We start from the raw sequence: 7,907 nt of genomic DNA, 5'->3' as shown, positions 1-7,907 counted from the left end.
AAAACATAGGCAGAACACTCTATGACATAAATCACAGCAAGATCCTTTTTGACCCACCTCCTAGGCAAATGGAAATAAAAACAAAAATAAACAAATGGGACCTAATGAAACTTAAAATCTTTTGCACAGCACAGGAAACCATAAATAGACCAACAGACAACCCTCTGAATGGGAGAAAATATTTGCAAATGAAGCAAATGACAAAGGATTAATCTCCAAAATTTACAAGCAGCTCATGCAGCTCAATATCAAAAAAACAAACAACCCAATCCAAAAATGGGCAAAGGCCTAAATAGACATTTCTCCAAATAAGATATACAGATTTTCAACAAACGCATGAATGAATGCTCAACATCATTAATCATTAGAGAAATGCAAATCAAAACTACAATGAGATATCATCTCACACTAGTCTGAATGGCCATCATCAAAAAATCTAGAAACAATAAATGCTGGAGAGGGTGTGGAGAAAAGGGAACCCTCTTGCACTTTTGGTGGGAATGTAAATTGATACAGCCACTATGGAGGACACTATGGAGGTTCCTTAAAAAACTACAAATAGAACTACCATATGACCCAGCAATCCCACTACTGGGCATATACCCTGAGAAACCGTAATTTTAAAAGTGTCATGTACCAAAATGTTCATTGCAGCTCTATTTACAGTTTCCAGGACATGGAAGCAACATAAGTGTCCATCAACAGTTGAATGGATAAAGAAGTTTTGGCGCATAGATACAATGGAATATTATTCATCCATAAAAAGGAACGAAATTGAGTTATTTTGTAGTGAGGTGGATGGATCTAGAGTCTGTCATACAGAGTGAAGTAAGTCAGAAAGAGAAAAACAAATACTGTATGTTAACACATGTATATGGAATCTAAGAAAAAAAAATGTCGTGAAGAACCTAGGGTTAAGACGGGAATAAAGACACAGACCTACTAGAGCATGGACTTGAGGATATGGGGAGGGGGAAGTGTAAGCTGTGACAAAGTGAGAGAGAGGCCTGGACATATATTCACTACCAAACGTAAAATAGATAACTAGTGGGAAGCAGCCACATAGCACAGGGAGATCAGCTCGGTGGTTTGTGACCACCTAGAGGGGTGAGATAGGGAGGGGTGGAGGGAGGGAGAGGAAGAGGGAAGAGATATGGGAACATGTGTATATGTATAACTGATTCACTTTGTTATAAAGCAGAAACTAACACACCATTGTAAAGCAATTATACTCCAATAAAGATGTTTTACAAAAAAGTCTGTTTCCTTGTATTCATGTATATATTTGACAAGCAATGTTTTTTTTGTGTGTGTGTGGTACGTGGGCCTCTCACTTTTGGGGCCTCTCCCGTTGCAGAGCACAGGCTCCAGACATGCAGGCTCAGCAGCCATGGCTCACGGGCCCAGCTGCTCCACGGCATGTGGGAACTTCCCAGACCGGGGCACGAACCCGTGTCCCCTGCATCGGTAGGCAGACTCTCAACCACTGCACCACCAGGGAAGCCAGACAAACAATTTTTAAGTACCTGAAATGGTGTGAAATTCCCCCCTCTTTGCTAGGGGCCAATCATCCAACAATGAAAGTCTTAATCTTTGCCTTGAAAACACTGACAGGCTAAATCAAGAGTCAATCAAAAGGATTGATTTAACAGTTGCAGAGATATTGTGGGATTATTTTTTTCTTTAAAAAATTCTATCTTTTTAAAAAAATCTTCAGTGTGTAGTGATTATTTGACAATTTGCCAGAATAGATTATGTTTGGGAATCTCAATGACATCGGGGACTATTTTATAAAAAATAATTAAAGAGAGCTTGAGTAATGAAGTGAAGAATTAGTGATGCATAGGTCACGTCTACAGTAGAAATCCAGTGACAAATTTATTGATAGGCTGGTGGATATATAAATAGTTAAACGACCTTAGAGATGTGTTTTCATAGTACAGAGGAGACAGTTTGAAGATGACTTCTATCAGAAACAAATCTATGCTAACAAAACTTTACTAATTTGTGAACAATCCTATTATATACAGGTCCTGCCTTATAAGTATTTTTTTCATAACTTTATTGATATATAATTCACATTCTAGAAATTTCACTCTTTTAAAGTGTATAGTTCAGTGGTTTTTTGCAACTGTCACCACTATCTGATTTAGAAAATTCTGTCACCCCCAAAAGAAACCCTGTATCCTTTAGCAGTGGTGGCTCATATTGTAAGATTTTGTGACTGGCTTCTTATACTTAACACACTGTTTTCAAGTTTTATCCAGGTAGTAACATGTAACAGTACGTAATTCCTTTTATGCTGAATAATAGTCCATTGTATAGATATACCATATTTTATTTACCCATTCATCAATTGATGCACTTTTGAGTTGTTTGCACTTGTTGGCACACAAGTGCCACAATCTTTTTAATGCATTTTCACCTATGGGTTTTTCCCTAATGCTTCCAATTTGAAACACTAGATTTCCCCTCTCTCTCTCTCTCTCTCTCTCTCTCTCTCTCTCTCTCTCTCACACACACACACACACACACACACACACAAACACATGCAAAATTCCTATAAAACAGTCTGTGAGAGGAGGTGCTGGTGTGATATGGAGCTTGTCTGATGCAATGGGTTCTGTTGTTCCAATATCTATGATTTTAAATTTATGTGGTCCTTCCAAGCCTGATTTCCTTTTTAATTGTCATACCACTGTGCATTTTAGACAAGCATGTTTATTTAATTGCTTGCACATCTCTACTGGCTGATAAATTATCAAGAAATATGCAGTCTAATCCACACTGAAGAAAAAAATGCTATTTGAAAAATGGAGGTGACTTCCTCTTTCTTATATTCTGTAAATGCCAAATTTGTGAAGTATGTTTTGATGGCTTTTTGGTATAAATTTGGGACCTCAGGAACAGTACAAAAACACGATTACCTTTTAGTGGCTCTTCCCTTTGTTATCTCAGGTTAGTCCAAGGAAGCCTGTGTCAAAATGGCAGAAGGAAAGAGTTCGATATGGTCCCAAATTCTTCCAGTTACATTTTAATAAAGTGTGCAAGTCTAATTGCTGAATGAATTTTTGAGTTAAAATGATTATAGAGTTTGTTTTATTCAATCTTTATCCAATAATTAAACTTGCACTATTGTATCTCTAATGATATATTTATTTACTCATTTAATTTTTTTTTTGCTACATAAATATACACTCACCTGATGTAGGTAATAAGATGACAACACAAATATGGTTCTTGCCTTCACAAAATGTGCATTTATGTGGGGAAAAATTAATTAAGTTAATAAATAAATTGCTGGTTTTGATAAATGCTTTTAAGGAATGGAGAATGACAGCATGACCAGGAAATGCACAAGGAGGGAGTTTTTAAGCTGATATTGAACAATGAGTAGGACTATCCAGGGGAAAAGAACACCTGACAGCAGTTCATCTCAGTGGCCTACACCAGGAGGAAATGGGCACATTGATGGTACAGGGAAGGTGTGGCCAGTGTGGCAGGTAGAAAAGGAGAGTGTGGATGAAGTTGTGGAAATAGGAGACCATCACACAGGGAGTCCGGGTTTACTTCTAAGTGCACTTGAAAGCACTGAATTACTTTTAAAGAGGGATAAAAATGACCCAACAACTTTGTAAAAGGCCATTCTTGCTGCTATGTGATGCACTGTTTAGATGATGGGAAGTGTTTTGTGGCTTTTAGAGCCTTCCAAGAAGGTAATAATGGTTAGGGTAGGGGAGATGGAAAGTAATAACTGCCAGGCCTACTTGAATACTCCTGGAAACAGTGCCTCCAAAGTTTTCCTTTCCATTTTGAGGTGGTTGGGTTCTTAAAAGGCTTTTCCAGAGAATGTCAGTTTTTTGCTTTATAATAAACACTTCCAAAGCCTCAGTGGCAAATCTTTATTTCCTTCTTACTGGTAAGTAAGTCAGCTGTGACTTTGCTGCATTTGGATGGATTTGGCTCAAGACTTTGGGCTGGGACCCGGTTTGCTCACTGTGTATCCCAGTCTCTTTGGAGCAGTGGCTACTCAAGGAATGTTCTTCTTATGGCAGTTGAGGAAAGTGTTATAGGCAAAGGCAAATGATGCAAATGTGTTTGAATGTCTCCTTGGAACTAGTACCCTGTCCCTTCAAACCACATATTTTCCAAAGCAAGTCAAAAGGACACATGCACATCAGTGTATCAGGGAATACACCATCTATTTTAGGTGGAAGGGCCCCACAGACACACAGCTAGGGGTATGGATGTATAATTTGAATACAGAGAGGAAGTAAAGAATTGGGAACAATATCCACACCTACCATATCTAAGTGCTCTAACTTACCTACTAGTTCCTAAATTTTCCTCTACAGAGACACAGAAAAGACCTATTTCTTTAAGATAATATTTAAACATTTACAGTCAGCTACCCATACACAGCCCCCTACATATTTGAACCATTCCTCCTCTGGTGTAAGAATAATATTAAAATAGATGATGTCCTGGCCCCAATTATCCTTTCAAGTCTTATCTCCTGCAACACCCAAGCTTTTGCCCAGTTCTTCAATCAGACAACAGGTTTGTGACTTCTTAAATACATCATAAACTTTCAACTTGCCATGCATTTATTCTAGCTATTTCTTTTTTCTTTTTTTAAAAACATCTTTATTGGAGTATAATTGCTTTACAATGGTGTGTTACTTTCACCGAGCTGATCTCCCTGTGCTATGCGGCTGCTTCCCACTAGCTATCTATTTTACATTTTGTAGTGGATCTATGTCCATGCCATTCTCTCACTTCGTCCCAGCTTACCCTTCCTATTCCCCCTGTCCTCAAGTCCATTTTCTACGTCTGGGTCTTTACTCCAGTCCTGCCCCTAGGTTCTTCACAACCATTTTTTCAGAGATGCCTCTCCCATCCAGAGAAAACAAGAGTGAGGAACTCTACACCAAAGGGGCCAGCAGGTGGTGGTGTGGTCCCTGTCACAGCCAGGGGTGTGGCCCTGAGCTGGCTTTGCTATGGTCTCCATTGTGGGATGGGTAGAGGGCCAGGTGCCTTTGACAAGTAGAGGTGGAGTAGGTCCTTTTGAGACTTTGGGGAAGGGAGAGAGGCCTGCAGGACAGAAAATAATTTCATAAAGGGAACAGCTTGGGCTGGGCCTCGCTGGATGGCAAGTGTATTATAGATCGAGGACTCCAAGCCATTTATGATGGAGGTGATTCCCTCTAGGTTGGTGTCAGGCTTGGCCAGGTTGTTCACCATCATGGGAAATTCTGCCGGGTGACCTGAAACCCTCCTTGTGGTCTCCCAGCAAACACCACAGGTGGATATGCAGGAGGTGTCCAGCCCATCCATACCTGCCCTGCTGCTTCCTCACGCCCCTCCTGACCCTCCAAAGGGCTCTACTCAGTAGGAGACTAAGTAAGATGTGCTCTCTGCCTGCTGCGTCCAATGAGTCTCCACAGCACGGGCGTCGCTGACGAGCTCACCAGGAGGTTCTACGTCAGAGGTTTTGGAAACAGAGCACCGGGGACTTTAGTGTTTATATTCTTGTTCCTTCTCCTCATTGTCTTCTCTTTTTATTATGAAATATTGCAATCGTGTGAGAAGTTGTACAAAACGATATAATGAACCCCATTTACCTACCACCAGCCTTGGTAAGTTTTAATGTGTTGCCCATAGGCTTCAGAGTTTTAAGAAATGAAGTAATCCAAGGCGCCTGCTTATCCCACCCTGAGACCATTCCTGACCTTCATCCCAAAGGTAACTTGTGTGAATGTAGATTTGTGTCAAATATCAATAAACATCTTTCCTGCATATATTACTAACCTCAAAACATAAAGTGCTAATTTGCAGTTTAAAAAATTTTAAAGACATAGTATGATACTCTAAGTATTATTTTGCATTTACTTTTTTCACTCAATAGAATTTTTTAATATATAATAAGTTTAAATATATTCAAAGATGCACAAGGTTGAAATCTTTGAAACTGCTGTTTTGAAGGCTTAAAACAGTATAGTATTGGCATTGCATATTGTTCAACCTAAAAACTATAGTTAAAAAATTGTAAAAAATATTTATATTTCCATACAAATTATAAAATTTTTTCTTCCAGTTCTGTGAAAAATGGAATGGGTAGTTTGATAAGGATTGCATTGAATCTGTAGATTGCTTTGGGTAGTATAGTCATTTTCATAATGTTGATTCTTCCAATTCAAGAATATGGTATATCTCTCCATCTGTTTGTACCATCTTTAATTTCTTTCATCAGTGTCTTACAGTTTTCTGCAACAGGTCTTTTGTCTCCTTCGGTAGGTTTAGTCCTAGGAATTTTATTCTTTTTGTTGCAGTGGTAAATAGGAGTGTTTCCTTAATTTCCCTTTCTGATCTTTCATTGTTATATAGGAATGAAAAAGATTTCTGTGCATTAATTTTGTATCCTACTACTTTACCAAATTCACTGATTAGCTCTAGTAGTCTTCTGGTAGCATCTTTAGGATTCTCTATGTATACTATCATGTCATCTACAAAGAGTGACACTTTTACTTCTTTCCGATTTGGATTCCTTTTATTTCTTTTTCTTCTCTGATTGCTCTGGCTAAAACTTCCAAAACTATGTTGAATGATAGCAATGAGAGTGGGCAACCTTGACTTGTTCCTGATCTTAGAGGAAATGGTTTCAGTTTTTCACCATTGAGAATGAGGCTGGCTGTGGGTTTGTCATATATGGCTTTTATTATGTTGAGGTAAGTTCCCTCTATACCTGCTTTCTGGAGAATTTTTGCCATAAATCCGTGTTGAATTTTGTTGAAAGCTTTCTCTGCACCTGCAAAGGCTTTTAAGTTTCATTAGGTCCCATTTGTTTATTTTTGTTTTGTTTTTATTTTGTATTTTTGTTTGTATTTTATTTTGTTTTTATTTCCATTGCTCTAGGAGGTGACACTTGATCATGGTGTGTGATCCTTTTAATGTGCTGCTGGATTCTGTTTTCTAGTATTTGGTTGAGGATTTTTCCAAATGGTGTGTTACTTTCACCGAGCTGATCTCCCTGTGCTATGCGGCTGCTTCCCACTAGCTATCTATTTTACATTTTGTAGTGGATCTATGTCCATGCCATTCTCTCACTTCGTCCCAGCTTACCCTTCCTATTCCCCCTGTCCTCAAGTCCATTTTCTACGTCTGGGTCTTTACTCCAGTCCTGCCCCTAGGTTCTTCACAACCATTTTTTTTTTTAGATGGTATTTGTTTTTCTCTTTCTGACTTACTTCACTCTGCATGACAGTCTCTAGGTCCACCCACCTGACTACAAATAACTGAATTTCCTTTCTTCTTATGGCTGAGGAATATTCCATTGTATATGTGTGCCATATCTTCTTTATCCATTCATCTGTTGATGGATACATAGGTTGCTTCCATGTCCTGGCTATTGTAAATAGAGCTGCAATGAACATTGTGTTACATTACTCTTTTTGAATTATGGTTTTCTCAGCATATATGCTCAGTAGTGGGATTGCTGAGTCATATGGTATTTCTATTTTTCATTTCTAAAGGAAGCTCCATACTGTTCTCCATAGTGGCTGTATCAATTTACATCCCCACCAACAGTGCAAGAGGATTCCTTTTTCTCCTAACCCTCTCCATCATTTATTGTTTGCAGATTTTTTGATGATGGCCATTCACACCAGTGTGAGGTGATAACACATTGTAGTTTTGATTTGCATTTCTCTAATGATTAATGATGTTGAGAATACTTCCATGTGTTTGTTGGCAATCTCTATATGTTCTTTGGAGAAATGTCTATTTAGATCATCTGTGCATTTGGGGATTGGGTTTTTGTTTTTTGATATTGAGCTTCATGAGCTGCTTGTACATTTTGGAGATTAATCCTTTGTCAGTTGCTTCATTTGCAAATATTTTCTCCCATT

This window comes from Physeter macrocephalus, chromosome 10 (assembly GCF_002837175.3).
Source record: "Physeter macrocephalus isolate SW-GA chromosome 10, ASM283717v5, whole genome shotgun sequence".
NCBI lineage: Eukaryota > Metazoa > Chordata > Mammalia > Artiodactyla > Physeteridae > Physeter > Physeter macrocephalus.
This window is presented reverse-complemented; position numbering follows the sequence as displayed.